Here is a 19,059-nt window from a genome sequence, read left to right on the forward strand (position 1 = left end):
AGGCACTTGTGTTATTTATTACTATTTGCTTAACAGAGTGGCCAGTGAGCGCCCCGGCTCTTTAGGTGATGGGTGCTTGTGTTATTAATAATTATTCATTTAACAGAGTGGCCAGTAAGCACCCTGGGTCATTAGGTAATAGGCGCTTGTGTTATTAATAATTATTTATTTAACAGAGTGGCCAGTGAGCGCCTTGGGTTATTGCTTGATTGGCGCTTGTGTTATTTACTAAATATTACTTATGTTACGGAGTTGCCAATAAGCGCCCTGGGTCATTAGATGATAGGCGCTTGTGTTATTTTAATAATTAATTATTTATTAGAGTGGCCAGTAAGCACCCCGGGTCATTAGGTAATAGGCGCTTGTGTTATTAATAATAATTAATTTAACAAAGTGGCCAGTAAGCGCTTAAGGTTATTGGGTGATAGGAACTTGTGTTATTAATAATTATTTAATTTACAGAGTGGCCAATAAGCTTCCCGGGTCTTTAGGTAATAAGCGCTTGTGTCTTTTATAACTATTTATTTAACAAAGTGGCCAGTAAGCACGCCGGGTCATTAGGTGATAGGCGCTTGTGTTATTTATAATTATTTGTTTAACAGAGTGGCCAGTAAGTGCCCTTGGTTATTGGGTGATAGGCACTTGTGTTATTAATAATTATTTATTTAACAGAGTAGCCAGTAAGCGCCCCGGGTTATTTAGTAATAGGCGCTTGTGTTATTAATAATTATTTATTTAACAGAGTATCCAGTTAGCACCCCAGGTCATTAGGTGATAGGCGCTTGTGTTAATTTAATAATTAATTATTTAATATAGTTGCCAGTAAGCGCCCCGGGGTCATCAGGTGATAGGCACTTGTGTTATTTCAATAATTATTTATTCAATAGAGTTGCCAGTAAGCACCTTAAGTCATGAGGTGATAGGCCCTTGTGTTATTTTAATAATTATTTATTCAACAGAGTGGCCAGTAAGCGCCCCGGGTCATTAGCTGATAGGCGCTTGTGTTATTTATAACTATTTATTAACAGAGTTGCCAGTGGTCGCCCTAGGTCATAAGGTAATAGGCGCTTTTGTTATAAATAATTAATTATTTAACAGAGTGACCAGTAAGCGCTTTATGTTATTAGGTGATAGGCGCTTGTGTTATTTACTAATAATTACTTATGTTACAGAGTTGCCAAAAAGCGCCCTGGGTCCTTAGATGATAGGCGCTTGTGTTATTTTAATAATTAATTATTTATTAGAGTTGCCAGTAAGCGCCCCAGGTCATCAGGTGAAAGGCAAGGGTGTTATTATTAATTATTTATTCAACAGAGTGGCCAGTAAGCGTCCCGGGTCATTAGGTAATAGGCACTTGTGTTATTTTAATAATTAATTATTTAATAGAGTTCCCAGTAAGCGCCCCGGGTCATCAGGTGATAGGCACTTGTGTTATTAATAATTATTTATTTAACAAAGTCGCCAGTGAGTGCCCCGGGTTATTGAGTGATAGGCGCTTGTGTTGTTAATAATTATTTATTTAACAGAGTGGCCAGTCAGAACTACAGGTCGTTAGGTGATGGGCGCTTGTGTTATTTTAATAATTAATTATTTAATAGAGTTGCCAGTAAGCGCCCCGGGTCATCAGGTGATAGGCGCTTGTGTTATTAATAATCATTTATTTTACAGAGTGGCCAGTAAGCGCCCCGGGTCATCAGGTAATAGGCACTTGTGTTATTTATTACTATTATTTTAACAGAGTGGCCAGTGAGTGCCCCGGCTTTTTAGGTGATGGGTGCTTGTGATAATAATAATTATTTATCTAACAGAGTGGCCAGTAAGCACCCCAGGTTATTAAGTGATAAGCACTTGTTTTATTAATAATTATTTAATTAACAGAGTGGCCAGTCAGCACTTGAGATCATTAGGTGATAGGCGCTTGTGTTATTTTATTAATTTATTATTCAATAGAGTTGCCAGTTAGCATTTCGGAACGTCAGGTGATAGGCACTTGTGTTATTTTAATAATTGTTTATTTAATGGAGTTGCCAGTAAGCACTTTGAGTCATCAGGTGATAGGCCCTTGTGTTAATTTAATAATTAATCATTTAATATAGTTGCTAGTAAGCGCCCTGAGTCATTAGCTGATAGGCGCTTGTGTTAAATTATAACTATTTATTAACAGAGTTGCCAGTGAGCGCGCTGGGTCATCAGGTGATAGGCACTTGTGTTATTAATAATTATTTATTCAACAGAGTGGCTAGTAAGCGCCCCGGGTCATCAGGTAATAGGAACTTGTGTTATTTTAATAAGTAATTATTAAATAGAGTTGCCAGTAAGCGCCCAGGGTCATCAGGTGATAGGCACTTGTCTTATTAATAATTATTTATTTAACAAAGTCGCCAGTAAGTGCCCCGGGTTATTGAGTAATAGGCGCTTGTGTTATTAATAATTATTCATTTAACAGAGTGGCCAGTAAGCGCCCCGGGTCATCAGGTAATAGGCACTTGTGTTATTTATTACTATTCACTTAACAGAGTGGCCAGTGAGCGCCCCGGCTCCTTAGGTAATGTGTGCTTGTGTTATTTTAATAATTAATTATTTAATAGAGTTGCCAGTAAGCGCCCCGGGTCATCAGGTGATAGGCACTTGTGTTATTCATAATTATTTGTTTAACAGAGTGGCCAGTAAGTGCCCTTGGTTATTGGGTGATAGGAGCTTGTGTTATTCACTAATAATTATTTAATTAACAGAAAGGCCAGTAAGCGCCCCGGGTTATTGGGTGAAAGGCACTTGTGTTATTAATAATTATATAATTTACACAGTGGCCAGTAAGCTTCTTGGGTCATTAGGTGATAGGCGCTTGTGTTATTCATAACTATTTATTTAACAAAGTGGCCAGTTAGTGCCTTTGGTTAGTGGGTGATAGGGACTTGTGTTATATATAATTATTTATTTAACAAAGTGGCCAGTAAGCGCCCCGAGTTATTAAGTAATAGGCGCTTGTGTTATTTGAATAATTAATTATTTAATAAAGTTGCCAGAAAGCGCCCCGTGTTATCAGGTAATAGGCTTTGGTGTTATTTCAAAAATTGTTTATTTAATAGAGTTGCCAGTAAGCACCTTGGGTCATCAGGTAATAGGCTCTTGTGTTATTTCAATAATTATTTATTTAACAGAGTTGCCAGTGGGCGCCCTGGGTCATTAGGTAATAGGCGCTTTTGTTATTAAAAATTATTGATTTAACAGGGTCGCCAGTAAGCACCCTGGGTTATTGAGTGATAGGCGCTTGTGTTATTAATAATTATTTATTTAACAGAGATGCCAGTCAGTACCATAGGTCATTAGGTAACAGGCGCTTGTGTTAATTTAATAATTAATCATTTAATATAGTTGCTAGTAAGCGCCCTGGGTCATCAGGTGATAGGCGCTTGTGTTATTTACTAATAATTATTTAATTTACAGAGTGGCCAGTAAGCGCCCCGGGTTATTGATTGATAGGCACTTGTGTTATTAACAATTATTTAATTTACAGAGTTGCCAGTAAGCTTCCCGAGTCATTAGGTGATAGGCACTTGTGTTATTTATAACTATTTATTCAACAAAGTGGCCAGTAAGCACCCTGGGTCATTAGGTGATAGGTGCTTGTGTTATTTATAACTATTTATTCAACAAAGTGGCCAGTAACCACCCTGGGTCATTAGGTGATAGGCGCTTGTGTTATTTTAATAATTATTTATTTAACAGAATTGCCAGTAAGTGCCCCGGGTCATTAGAAAATAGGCGCTTGTCTTATTCATAACTATTTATTAACATAGTTGCCAGTGGGCTTCCTGGGTCATTAGGTAATAGGCGCTTTTGTTATTAATAATTATTGATTCCACAGATTGGCCAGTAAGCGCTTCATGTTATTAGGTAATAGGCGCTTGTATTATTTACTAATAATTATTTATGTTACAGAGTTGCCAATAAGCGCCCTTGGTCATCAGGTGATAGGCGCTTGTGTTATTAAAAATTATTTATTTAACAGAGTCGCCAGTAAGCACCCTGGGTTATTGAGTGATAGGCGCTTGTGTTATTAATAATTATTTATTTAACAGAGATGCCAGTCAGTACCACATGTCATTAGGTAATAAGCGCTTGTGTTATATTAATAATTAATTATTTTATAGAGTTGCCAGTAAGCGATCCGGGTCATGAGGTGATAGGCACTTGTGTTATTTATTACTATTCACTTAACAGAGTGGCCAGTAAGCGCCCCGGCTCTTTAGGTGATGGGTGCTTGTGTTATTAATAATTATATAGTTAACAGAGTGGCCAGTAAGCACTCCAGGTTATTAAGTGATAAGCACTTGTGTCATTAATAATAATTTAATTAACTGAGTGGCCAGTAAGCGCCTTGGGTCATTAGGTGATGGGCGCTTGTGTTATTTATAACTATTTATTCAACAGAGTGGCCAGTAAGCACCTTGTGTCATTAGGTGATAGGCGCTTGTGTTATTAATAATTATTTATTTATTAGAGTAGCCAGTGAGCGCTCTGGGTTATTAGGTGATGGGCGCTTGTGTTATTCACTAATAATTATTTATTTAACAGAGGGGCCAGTAAGCACCCTCGGTTATTGGGTGATAGGCACTTGTGTTCTTTATTACCATTTACTTAACAGAGTAGCCAGTGAGCACTCCGAGTCATTAGGTGATGAGCGCTTGTGTTATTAATAATTTTATATTTAACAGAGTGGCCAGTAAGCGCCCTGGATTATTGGGTGATAGGCACTTGTGTTGTTAATAATTATTTAAATTAACAGAATGGCCAGTAAGCTTCCCGGGTCATAAGGTGATAGGCGCTTGTGTTATTTAGAACTATTTATTTAACAAAGTGGCCAGTAAGCACCCCGGGTCATTAGGTGATAGGCGCTTGTGTTATTAAAAATTATTTATTTAATAGAGAGGCCAGTGAGCACCCTGGGTTATTGGGTAATAAGCACTTGTGTTGATCACTAATAATTATTTATTAATCAGAGTGGCCAGTAAGCGCCCCGGGTTATTGAGTGATAGGCACTTGTGTTGTTAACAATTATTTAAATTAACAGAGTTTCCAGTAAGCTTTTTAGGTCATAAGGGAATAGGTGCTTGTGTTATTTCAATAATTTATTATTTAATAGAGTTGCCAGTAAGCATTTCGGGTCAGCAGGTAATAGGACTTGTGTTATTTTAATAATTGATCATTTAATAGAGTTGTGAGTAAGCACCCCTGGTGATCAGGTGATAGGCACTTGTGTTATTTTACCAATTATTTATTTATCAGAGTGGCCAGTAAGCGCCTTGGGTCATAAGGTGATAGGCGCTTGTGTTATTTATAACTAATTATTTAACAGAGTGGCCAGTAAGCACCTTGGGTCATTAGGTGATAGGCGCTCGTGTTATTAATGATTATTTATTTAACAGAGTGGCCAGTAAGTGCTCTGGTATATTGGGTGATAGGCGCTTGTGTTATTCACTAATATATATTTATTTAACAGAGGGGCCATTAAGCGCCCTTGGTTATTGGGTGATAGGCGCTTGTGTTCTTTATTACTATTTATTTAACAGAGTGACTAGTCAGCACCTTAAGTCATGAGGTGATAGGTGCTTGTGTTATTTATAACTATTTATTTAACAAAGTGGCCAGTAAGCGCCCCAGGTTATTAAGTGATAGGCACTTGTGTTATTAATAATTATTTAATTTACAGAGTGGCCAGTAAGCTTCCCAAGTCATTAGGTGATAGGCGTTTGTGTTATTTATAACTATTTATTTAACAAAGTGGCCAGTAAGCACCTGGGTCATTAGGCGATAGGCGCTTGTTTTATTAATAATTATTTATTTAACACAGTGGCCAGTTAGTGCCTTTGGTTATTGGGTGATAGGGACTTGTGATATATATAATTATTGATTCAACAAAGTGGCCAGTAAGCGCCCCCAGTTATTAAGTAATTGGCGCTTGTGTTATTTGAATAATTAATTGTTTAATAGAGTTGCCAGTAAGCGCCCCGAGTTATCAGGTAATAGGCTTTTGTGTTATTTCATTAATTGTTTATTTAATAGAGTTGCCAGTAAGCACCTTGGGTCATCAGGTAATAGGCCCTTGTGTTATTTTAATAATTATTTATGAAACAGAGTTGCTAGTAAGTGCCCCGGGTCATTAGCTGATAGGCGCTTGCGTTATTCATAACTATTTATTAACAGAGTTGCCAGTGGGCGCCCTGGGTCATTAGGTAATAGGCGCTTTTGTTAATAATAATTATTTATTCCACAGAGTGGCCAGTAAGCGCTTCTTGTTATTAGGTAATAGGCGCTTGTAATATTTACTAATAATTATTTATGTTACAGAGTTGCCAATAAGCGCCCTTGGTCATCAGTTGATAGGCGCTTGTGTTATTAAAAATTATTTATTTAACAGAGTCGCCAGTAAGCACCCTGGGTTATTGAATGATAGGCGCTTGTGTTATTAATAATTATTTATTTAACAGAGATGCCAGTCAGTACCATAGGTCATTAGGTAATAGGCGCTTGTGTTATATTAATAATAAATTATTTTATAGAGTTGCCAGTAAGCGCCCCGGGTCTTCAGGTGATAGGCACTTGTGTTATTAATAATTATTTATTTAACAGAGTGCCCAGTAAGCGCCCCGGGTCATTAGGTGATAGGCACTTGTGTTATTTATTACTATTCACTTAACAGAGTGGCCAGTAAGCGCCCCGGCGCTTTTGGTGATGGGTGCTTGTGTTATTGATAATTATATTGTTAACAGAGTTGCCAGTAAGCACTCCAGGTTATTAAGTGATAAGCACTTGTGTTATTAATAATTGTTTAGTTAACAGAGTGGCCAGTCAGCACTTTAGGTCATTGGGTGATAGGTGCTTGTGTTATTTTAATAATTTTTTATTTAATAGAGTTGCCAGTAAGCATTCCGGGTCATCAGGTGATAGGCACTTGTGTTAATTTAACAATTATTTATTTAACAGAGTTTTCAGTAAGCGCCTCGGGTCATTAGGTGATAGGCGCTTGTGTTATTTATAACTATTTATTCAACAGAGTGGCCAGTAAGCACCTTGTGTCATTAGGTGATAAGCGCTTGTGTTATTAATAATTATTTATTTATTAGAGTAGCCAGTGAGCGCTCTGGGTTATTGGGTGATGGGCGCTTGTGTTATTCACTAATAATTATTTATTTAACAGAGGGGCCAGTAAGCACCCTCGGTTATTGGGTGATAGGCGCTTGTGTTCTTTATTACTATTTACTTAACAGAGTAGCCAGTGAGCACTCCGGGTCATTAGGTGATAGGCGCTTGTGTTATTTTAATAATTTTTTATTTAATAGAGTGTCCAGTAAGCGCCTCGGGTTATTGAGTGATAGGCACTTGTGTAATTAATAATTATTTAATTTACAGAGTGGCCAGTAAGCTTCCCGGGTCATCAGGTGATAGGCGCTTGTGTTATTTTCAACCATTTATTTAACAAAGTGGCCAGTAAGCACCCTAGGTCATTAGGTGATAGGCGCTTGTGTTATTAATAATTATTTATTTAACAGAGTGGCCAGTGAGCACCTCAGGTCATTAGGTGATAGGCGCTTGTGTTATTTTAATAATTTTTTATTTAATAGAGTGTCCAGTAAGCGCCTCGGGTTATTGAGTGATAGGCACTTGTGTAATTAATAATTATTTAATTTACAAAATGGCCAGTAAGCTTCCCGGGTCATTTGGTGATAGGCGCTTGTGTTATTTAGAACTATTTATTAAACAAAGTGGCCAGTAAGCACCCCGGGTCATTTGGTGATAGGCGCTTGTGTTATTAAAAATTATTTATTTAACAGAGTGGCCAGTGAGCACCCTGGGTTATTGGGTGATAGACGCTTGTGTTATTCACTAATAATTATTTATTAAACAGAGTGGCCAGTAAGCGCCCCGGGTTATTGGGTGATAGGCACTTGTGTTGTTAATAATTATTTAAATCAACATAGTGTCCAGTAAGCTTCCCGGGTGATCAGGTGATAGGCGCTTGTGTTATTTATAACCATTTATTTAACAAAGTGGCCAGTAAGCACCCCGGGTCATTAGGTGATAGGCGCTTGTGTTATTAATAATTATTTATTTAACAGAGTGGCCAGTAAGCTTTTTAGACCATAAGAGAATAGGTGCTTGTGTTATTTCAATAATTTATTATTTAATAGAGTTGCCAGTAAGCATTTCGGCTCATCAGGTAATAGGACTTGTGTTATTTTAATAATTGTTCATTTAATAGAGTTGTGAGTAAGCACACCGGGTGATCAGGTGATAGGCACTTGTGTTATTTTAACAATTATTTATTTATCAGAGTGGCCAGTAAGCGCCTTGGGTCATAAGGTGATAGGCGCTTGTGTTATTTATAACTAATTATTTAACAGAGCGGCCAGTAAGCACCTTGGGTCATTAGGTGATAGGCACTCGTGTTATTAATGATAATTTATTTAACAGAGTGGCCAGTAAGTGCTCTGGTATATTGGGTGATAGGCGCTTGTGTTATTCACTAATATATATTTATGTAACAGAGGGGCCAGTAAGCGCCCTTGGGTATTGGGTGATAGGCGCTTGTGTTATTCACTAATAATTATTTATTCAACAGAGGGGCCAGTAAGCGCCCCGGGTTATTGGGTGAAAGGCACTTGTGTTATTAATAATTATTTAATTTACACAGTGGCCAGTAAGCTTCTTGGGTCATTAGGTGATAGGCGCTTGTGTTATTCATAACTATTTATTTAACAAAGTGGCCAGTTAGTGCCTTTGGTTATTGGGTGATAGGGACTTGTGTTATATATAATTATTTATTTAACAAAGTGGCCAGTAAGCGCCCCGAGTTATTAAGTAATAGGCGCTTGTGTTATTTGAATAATTAATTATTTAATAAAGTTGCCAGTAAGCGCCCCGTGTTATCAGGTAATAGGCTTTGGTGTTATTTCAATAATTGTTTATTAATAGAGTTGCCAGTAAGCACCTGTGGTCATCAGGTAATAGGCTCTTGTGTTATTTCAATAATTATTTATTTAACAGAGTTGCCAGTGGGCGCCCTGGGTCATTAGGTAATAGGCGCTTTTGTTATTAAAAATTATTGATTTAACAGGGTCGCCAGTAAGCACCCTGGGTTATTGAGTGATAGGCGCTTGTGTTATTAATAATTATTTATTTAACAGAGATGCCAGTCAGTACCATAGGTCATTAGGTAACAGGCGCTTGTGTTAATTTAATAATTAATCATTTAATATAGTTGCTAGTAAGCGCCCCGGGTCATCAGGTGATAGGCGCTTGTGTTATTTACTAATAATTATTTAATTTACAGAGTGGCCAGTAAGCGCCCCGGGTTATTGATTGATAGGCACTTTTGTTATTAACAATTATTTAATTTACAGAGTGGCCAGTAAGCTTCCCGGGTAATTAGATGATAGGCGCTTGTATTATTTATAACTATTTATGTAACAAAGTGTCAAGTAAGCTCGCCGGGTCATTAGGCGATAGGCGCTTGTATTATTAATAATTATTCATTTAACAGAGTGGCCAGTCAGCACCCCAGGTTATTAGGTGATAGGCGCTTGTGTTATTTTAATAATTTATTATTCATTAGAGTTGCCAGTAAGCGCCCCGGGTCATCAGGTGATAAGCACTTGTGTTATTTTAATAATTGTTTAATTAATAGAGTTGCCAGTAAGCACCTTAAGTCATCAGGTGATAGGCCCTTGTGTTATTTTGATAATTATTTATTTAACAGAGTGGCCAGTAAGCGCCCTGGATCATTAGCTGTCAGGCGCTTGTGTTATTTATTACTATTTAGTAACAGAGTTACCAGGAGTTGCCCTGGGTCATTAGGTAATAGGCGCTTTTGTTATTAATAATTATTTATTTAACAGAGTGGCCAGTCAGCACCCCGGGTCATTAGGTGATAGGCGCTTGTGTTATTTATAACTTCTCATTTAACAAAGTGGCCAGTTAGCACGCCGAGTCATTAGGCGATAGGCACTTGTGTTATTAATAATTATTTTTCAACAGAGTGGCCAGTCAGCACCCCGGGTCATTAGGTGATAGGCGCTTGTGTTATTTATAACTTCTCATTTAACAAAATGGCCAGTAAGCACGCCGGGTCATTAGGTGATGGGTGCTTGTGTTATTAATAATTATTTATTTAACAGAGTGGCCAGTAAGCACCCCGGGTTATTAAGTGATAAGCACTTGTTTGACCAATAATTATTTAATTAACAGAGTGGCCAGTCAGCACATTAAGTCATTAAGTCATAGGCGGTTGTGTTATTTTATTAATTTATTATTTAATAGAGTTGCCAGTAAGCATTCTGGGTCGTCAGGTGATAGGCATTTGTGTTATTTTAATAATTGTTTAATTAATAAAGTTGCCAGTAAGCACCTTAAGTCATCAGGTGATAGGCCCTTGTGTTATTTTAATAATTATTTATTTAACAGAGTGGTCAGTAAGCGCCCCGGATCATTAGCTGTCAGGCGCTTGTGATATTTATTACTATTTAGTAACAAAATTGCCAGTGGGTGCTCTGGGTCATTAGGTAATAGGCGCTTTCGTTATTAATATTTATTTATTTAACAGAGTGGCCAGTCAGCACCCTCGGTCATTAGGTGATAGGCGCTTGCGTTATTTATAACTATTTATTTAACAAAGTGGCCAGTAAGCACGCCGGGTCATTAGGTGATAGGCGCTTGTGTAATTAATAATTATTTATTTAACAGAGTGGCCAGTAAGTGCCTTTGGTTATTGGGTGATAGGCACTTGTGTTATTAATAATTATTTATTGAACAAAGTGGCCAGTAAGAGCCCGAGGTTATTTAGTAATAGGCGCTTGTGTTATTAATAATTATTTTTTTAACAGAGTGGCCAGTAAGCGATCTGGGTCATCAGGTGATAGGCACTTGTGTTATTAATGATTATTTATTTAACAGAGTGGCCAGTGAGCGCTCTGGGTTATTGGGTGATAGGCGCTTGTGTTATTCACTAATGATTATTTATTTAACAGAGTGGCCAGTAAGCACCCTGGGTTATTGGGTGATAGGCATTTGTGTTTTTAATAATTATTTAATTTACAGAGTGGCCAGTAAGCTTCTCGGGTCATTAGGTGATAGGCACTTGTGTTATTTCAAAAATTGTTTATTTAATAGAGTTGCCAGTAAGCACCTTAAGTCATCAGGTGATAGGCCCTTGTGTTATTTTAATAATTATCTATTTAACAGAGTGGCCAGTAAGCGGCCTAGGTCATTAACTGATAGGCGCTTGTGTTATTTATAACTATTTAGTAACAGAGTTGCCAGTGGATGCCCTGGGTCATTAGGTAATAGGCGCTTTTGTTATTAATAATTATTTTTTATCAGAATGGCCAGTAAGCGCTTAATGTCATTAGGTGATAGGCGCTTGTGTTATTTACTAATGATTATTTTTGTTACAGGGTTGCCAATGAGTGCCCTTGGTTACCAGGTGATAGGCGCTTGTGTTGTTAAAAATTATTTATTTATCAAAGTCGCTAGTAAGCGCCCTGGGTCATCAGGTGATAGGCACTTGTGTTATTTATAACTATTCACTTAACAGAAAGGCCAGTGAAAGCCCCGGCTCTTTAGGTGATGGGTGCTTGTGTTATTAATAATTATTCATTTAACAGAGTGCCCAGTAAGCACCTTGGGTTATTAAGTGATAAGCACTTGTTTAATTAATAATTATTTAATTAACAGAGTGGCCAGTAAGCAATTTAGGTCGAAAGGTGATAGGCGCTTGTGTTATTAACAATTAATTATTTAACAGAGTGGCCAGTAATCGCCCCCGGTCATCAGGTGATAGGCACTTGTGTTATTTATTACTATTTGCTTAACAGAGTGGCCAGTGAGCGCCCCGGCTCTTTAGGTGATGGGTGCTTGTGTTATTAATAATTATTCATTTAACAGAGTGGCCAGTAAGCACCCTGGGTCATTAGGTAATAGGTGCTTGTGTTATTAATAATTATTTATTTAACAGAGTGGCCAGTGAGCGCCTTGGGTTATTGCTTGATTGGCGCTTGTGTTATTTACTAAATATTACTTATGTTACGGAGTTGCCAATAAGCGCCCTGGGTCATTAGATGATAGGCGCTTGTGTTATTTTAATAATTAATTATTTATTAGAGTGGCCAGTAAGCACGTCGGGTCATTAGGTAATAGGCGCTTGTGTTATTAATAATAATTAATTTAACAAAGTGGCCAGTAAGCGCTTAAGGTTATTGGGTGATAGGAACTTGTGTTATTAATAATTATTTAATTTACAGAGTGGCCAATAAGCTTCCCGGGTCATTAGGTAATAAGCGCTTGTGTCTTTTATAACTATTTATTTAACAAAGTGGCCAGTAAGCACGCCGGGTCATTAGGTGATAGGCGCTTGTGTTATTCATAATTATTTGTTTAACAGAGTGGCCAGTAAGTGCCCTTGGTTATTGGGTGATAGGCACTTGTGTTATTAATAATTATTTATTTAACATAGTAGCCAGTAAGCGCCCCGGGTTATTTAGTAATAGGCGCTTGTGTTATTAATAATTATTTATTTAACAGAGTATCCAGTTAGCACCCCAGGTCATTAGGTGATAGGCGCTTGTGTTAATTTAATAATTAATTATTTAATATAGTTGCCAGTAAGCGCCCTGGGTCATCAGGTGATAGGCACTTGTGTTATTTCAATAATCATTTATTCAATAGAGTTGCCAGTAAGCACCTTAAGTCATGAGGTGATAGGCCCTTGTGTTATTTTAATAATTATTAATTTAACAGAGTGGCCAGTAAGCGCCCCGGGTCATTAGCTGATAGGCGCTTGTGTTATTTATAACTATTTATTAACAGAGTTGCCAGTGGTCGCCCTAGGTCATAAGTTAATAGGCGCTTTTGTAATAAATAATTAATTATTTAACAGAGTGACCAGTAAGCGCTTTATGTTATTAGGTGATAGGCGCTTGTGTTATTTACTAATAATTACTTATGTTACAGAGTTGCCAATAAGCGCCCTGGGTCCTTAGATGATAGGCGCTTGTGTTATTTTAATAATTAATTATTTATTAGAGTTGCCAGTAAGCGCCCCAGGTCATCAGGTGAAAGGCAAGGGTGTTATTATTAATTATTTATTCAACAGAGTGGCCAGTAAGCGTCCCGGGTCATTAGGTAATAGGCACTTGTGTTATTTTAATAATTAATTATTTAATAGAGTTCCCAGTAAGCGCCCCGGGTCATCAGGTGATAGGCACTTGTGTTATTAATAATTATTTATTTAACAAAGTCACCAGTGAGTGCCCTGGGTTATTGAGTGATAGGCGCTTGTGTTGTTAATAATTATTTATTTAACAGAGTGGCCAGTCAGCACTACAGGTCATTAGGTGATGGGCGCTTGTGTTATTTTAATAATTAATTATTTAATAGAGTTGCCAGTAAGCGCCCCGGGTCATCAGGTGATAGGCTTTTGTGTTATTAATAATTATTTATTTTACAGAGTGGCCAGTAAGCGCCCCGGGTCATCAGGTAATAGGCACTTGTGTTATTTATTACTATTATTTTAAAGAGTGGCCAGTGAGTGCCCCGGCTTTTTAGGTGATGGGTGCTTGTGATAATAATAATTATTCATCTAACAGAGTGGCCAGTAAGCACCCCAGGTTATTAAGTGATAAGCACTTGTTTTATTAATAATTATTCAATTAACAGAGTGGGCAGTCAGCACTTTAGGTCATTAGGTGATAGGCGCTTGTGTTATTTTATCAATTTATTATTTAATAGAGTTGCCAGTTAGCATTTCGGAACGTCAGGTGATAGGCACTTGTGTTATTTTAATAATTGTTTATTCAATGGAGTTGCCAGTAAGCACTTTGAGTCATCAGGTGATAGGCCCTTGTGTTATTTTAATAATTATTTATTTAACAGAGTGGCCAGTAAGCGCCCTGAGTCATTAGCTGATAGGCGCTTGTGTTAAATTATAACTATTTATTAAGAGTTGACAGTGAGCGCGCTGGGTCATCAGGTGATAGGCACTTGTGTTATTAATAATTATTTATTCAACAGAGTGGCTAGTAAGCGCCCCGGGTCATCAGGTAATAGGAACTTGTGTTATTTGAATAAGTAATTATTAAATAGAGTTGCCAGTAAGCGCCCAGGGTCATCAGGTGATAGGCACTTGTCTTATTAATAATTATTTATTTAACAAAGTCGCCAGTAAGTGCCCCGGGTTATTGAGTAATAGGCGCTTGTGTTATTAATAATTATTTATTTCACAGAGTGGCCAGTAAGCGCCCCGGGTCATCAGGTAATAGGCACTTGTGTTATTTATTACTATTCACTTAACAGAGTGGCCAGTGAGCGCCCCGGCTCCTTAGGTGATGGGTGCTTGTGTTATTTTAATAATTAATTATTTAATAGAGTTGCCAGTAAGCGCCCCGGGTCATCAGGTGATAGGCACTTGTGTTATTTATAATTATTTGTTTAACAGAGTGGCCAGTAAGTGCCCTTGGTTATTGGGTGATAGGAGCTTGTGTTATTCACTAATAATTATTTATTTAACAGAAAGGCCAGTAAGCGCCCCGGGTTATTGGGTGAAAGGCACTTGTGTTATTAATAATTATATAATTTACACAGTGGCCAGTAAGCTTCTTGGGTCATTAGGTGATAGGCGCTTGTGTTATTCATAACTATTTATTTAACAAAGTGGCCAGTTAGTGCCTTTGGTTATTGGGTGATAGGGACTTGTGTTATATATAATTATTTATTTAACAAAGTGGCCAGTAAGCGCCCCGAGTTATTAAGTAATAGGCGCTTGTGTTATTTGAATAATTAATTATTTAATAAAGTTGCCAGTAAGCGCCCCGTGTTATCAGGTAATAGGCTTTGGTGTTATTTCAAAAATTGTTTATTTAATAGAGTTGCCAGTGGGCGCCCTGGGTCATTAGGTAATAGGCGCTTTTGTTATTAAAAATTATTGATTTAACAGGGTCGCCAGTAAGCACCCTGGGTTATTGAGTGATAGGCGCTTGTGTTATTAATAATTATTTATTTAACAGAGATGCCAGTCAGTACCATAGGTCATTAGGTAACAGGCGCTTGTGTTAATTTAATAATTAATCATTTAATATAGTTGCTAGTAAGCGCCCCGGGTCATCAGGTAATAGGCGCTTGTGTTATTTACTAATAATTATTTAATTTACAGAGTGGCCAGTAAGCGCCCCGGGTTATTGATTGTTAGGCACTTGTGTTATTAACAATTATTTAATTTACAGAGTGGCCAGTAAGCTTCCCGGGTAATTAGATGATAGGCGCTTGTATTATTTATATCTATTTATGTAACAAAGTGTCCAGTAAGCTCGCCGGGTCATTAGGCGATAGGCGCTTGTATTATTAATAATTATTCATTTAACAGAGTGGCCAGTCAGCACCCCAGGTTATTAGGTGATAGGCGCTTGTGTTATTTTAGTAATTTATTATTCATTAGAGTTGCCAGTAAGCGCACCGGGTCATCAGGTGATAAGCACTTGTGTTATTTTAATAATTGTTTAATTAATAGAGTTGCCAGTAAGCACCTTAAGTCATCAGGTGATAGGCCCTTGTGTTATTTTAATAATTATTTATTTAACAGAGTGGCCAGTAAGCGCCCTGGATCATTAGCTGTCAGGCGCTTGTGTTATTTATTACTATTTAGTAACAGAGTTACCAGGGGTTGCCCTGGGTCATTAGGTAATAGGCGCTTTTGTTATTAATAATTATTTATTTAACAGAGTGGCCAGTCAGCACCCCGGGTCATTAGGTGATAGGCGCTTGTGTTATTTATAACTTCTCATTTAACAAAGTGGCCAGTTAGCACGCCGAGTCATTAGGCGATAGGCACTTGTGTTATTAATAATTATTTTTTAACAGAGTGGCCAGTCAGCACCCCGGGTCATTAGGTGATAGGCGCATGTGTTATTTATAACTTCTTATTTAACAAAGTGGCCAGTAAGCACGCCGGGTCATTAGGTGATGGGTGCTTGTGTTATTAATAATTATTTATTTAACAGAGTGGCCAGTAAGTGCCTTTGGTTATTGGGTGATAGGCACTTGTGTTATTAATAATTATTTATTGAACAAAGTGGCCAGTAAGAGCCCCAGGTTATTTAGTAATAGGCGCTTGTGTTATTAATAATTATTTTTTTAACAGAGTGGCCAGTAAGCGATCTGGGTCATCAGGTGATAAGCACTTGTGTTATTAATGATTATTTATTTAACAGAGTGGCCAGTAAGCGCTCTGGGTTATTGGGTGATAGGCGCTTGTGTTATTCACTAATGATTATTTATTTAACAGAGTGGCCAGTAAGCACCCTGGGTTATTGGGTGATAGGCATTTGTGTTTTTAATAATTATTTAATTTACAGAGTGGCCAGTAAGCTTCTCGGGTCATTAGGTGATAGGCACTTGTGTTATTTCAATAATTGTTTATTCAAAAGAGTTGCCAGTAAGCACCTTAAGTCATCAAGTGATAGGCCCTTGTGTTAATTTAATAATTATTCATTTAACAGAGTGGCCAGTAAGCGCCCCGGGTCATTAGCTGATAGGCGCTTGTGTTATTTATAACTATTTATTAACAGAGTTGCCAGTGGGCGCCCTGGGTCATTAGGTAGAAGGCACTTTTGTTATTAATAATTATTTATTTAACAGAGTGGCAAGTAAGTGCTTTATGTTATTAGGTGATAGGCGCTTGTGTTATTTATTAATAATTATTTATGTTACAGAGTTGCCAATAAGCGCCCTGGGTCATAAGGTGATAGGCCCTCGTGTTATCAAAAATTATTTAATTAACAAAGTCGCCGGTAAGTGCCCAGGGTTATTAAGTAATAGACGCCTGTGTTATTATTAATTATTAATTTAACAGAGTGGCCAGTAAGCGCCCTGGGTCATTAGGTAATAGGCACTTGTGTTATTAATAATTATTTATTTAACAGAGTGGCCAGTGAGCGCCCTAGGTTATTGGGTGATAGGCGCTTGTGTTATTCACTAATAATTATTTATTTAACAGAGTGGCCAGTAAGCTCCCCGGGTTATTGGGTGATAGGCACTTGTGTTATTAATAATTATTTAAATTACAGAGTGGCCAGTAAGCTTCCCGGGTCATTAGCTGATAGGCACTTGTGTTATTAAAAACTATTTAGTAACAGAGTTGCCAGTGAGTGCCCTGGGTCATTAGGTAACAGGCGCTTTTTATTATTAATAATTATTTATTAACAGAGTGGCCAGTAAGCGCTTTATGATATTAGGTGATAGGCGCTTTTGTTATTCATTATTATTCACTTAACAGAGTGGCCAGTGAGCGCCCCGGCTCTTTAGTTGATGGGTGCTTGTGTTATTAATAATTATTTATTTAACAGAGTGGCCAGTAAGCACTCTGGGTTATTAAGTAATAAGATCTTGTTTAACCAATAATTATTTAATTAACAAAGTGGCCAGTCAGCACTTTAGGTCATTAGGTGAAAGGCGCTTGTGTTATTAATAATTATTTATTTAACAAAGTGGCCAGTAAGCACCCCGGGTCATCAGGTGATAGGCACTTGTGTTATTTATGACTATTCAGTTAACAGAGTGGCCAGTGAGCGCCCCGGCTCTTAAGGTGATGGGTGCTTGTGTTATTATTAATTATTCATTTAACAGAGTGGCTAGTAAGCACCCCGGGTTATTGAGTGATAAGCACTTGTTTTGTCAATAATTATTCAATTAACAGAGTGGCCAGTCAGCACTTTAGGTCATTAGGTGATAGGCGCTTGTGTTATTATATTAATTTATTATTTAATAGAGTTGCCAGTAAGCAACCCGAGTCATTAGGTAATAGGCGCTTGTGTTATTTCAATAATTAATTATTTAATAGAATTGCCAGTGGGCGCCCCGGGTCATTAGGTAATAGGCGCTTGTGTTATTTATAACTATTTATTTAACAAAGTGGCCAGTAAGCGCCCTCGGTTATTAGGTGATAGGCGCTTGTGTTCTTTATTACTATTTACTTAACAGAGTGGCCAGTAAGCGTTCCGGGTCATTAGGTGATGAGCGCTTGTGTTTTTTATAATTATTTATTTAACAGAGTGGCCAGTGAGCGCTTCGGGTTATTTGGTGATAGGCACTTGTGTTATCAATAATTATTTAATTAACAGAGTGGCCAGTCAGCACTTAAGGTCATTAGGTGATATGCGCTTGTGTTATTAATAATTATTTATTAAACAGAGTGGCCAGTAAGCGCCTCGGGTCATCAGGTGATAGGCACTTGTGTTATTTATTACTATTCACTTAACAGAGTGGACAGTGAGCGCCCCGGCTCTTTAGGTGATGGGTGCTTGTGTTATTAATAATTATTCATTTAACAGGGTGGCCAGTAAGCACCTCGGGTTATTAAGTGATAAGCACTTGTTTTATCAATAATTATTTATTTAACAGAAAGTCCAGTTAGCACTTTAGGTCATTAGGTGATAGGCGCCTGTGTTATTTTATTAATTTATTATTTAATAGAGTTGCCAGTAAGCATTCTAGGTCGTCAGGTGATAGGCATTTGTGTTATTTATTACTATTCACTTAACAGAGTGGCCAGTGAGCGCCCCGGCTCCTTAGGTGATGGGTATTTGTGTTATTAATAATTATTCATTTAACAGAGTGGCCAGTGAGCACCCCAGGTTATTAAGTTATAAGCACTTGTTTTATCAATAATTATTTAAATAACAGAGTGGCCAGTCAGCACTTTAGGTCATTAGGTGATAGGCGCTTGTGTTATTTTATTAATTTATTATTTAATAGAGTTGCCAGTAAGCATTCCGTGTTGTCAGTTGATAAGCATTTGTGTTATTTTAATAATTGTTTATCTAATAAAGTTGCCAGTAAGCAACCCGAGTCATCAGGTGATAAGCACTTGTGTTATTTTCATAATTATTTATTTAATAGAGTTGCAAGAAAGCACCTTGGGTCATCAGGTGATAAGCCCTTGTGTTATATTAATAAATATTTATTTAACAGAGTGGCCAGTTAGCACCCCAAGTCATTAGCTGATAGGCGCTTGTG

Source organism: Copidosoma floridanum, unplaced genomic scaffold, assembly GCF_036245765.1.
Source record: "Copidosoma floridanum isolate Cflo_tuat_1 unplaced genomic scaffold, Cflo_Japanese_pri ptg000049l, whole genome shotgun sequence".
Lineage (NCBI taxonomy): Eukaryota > Metazoa > Arthropoda > Insecta > Hymenoptera > Encyrtidae > Copidosoma > Copidosoma floridanum.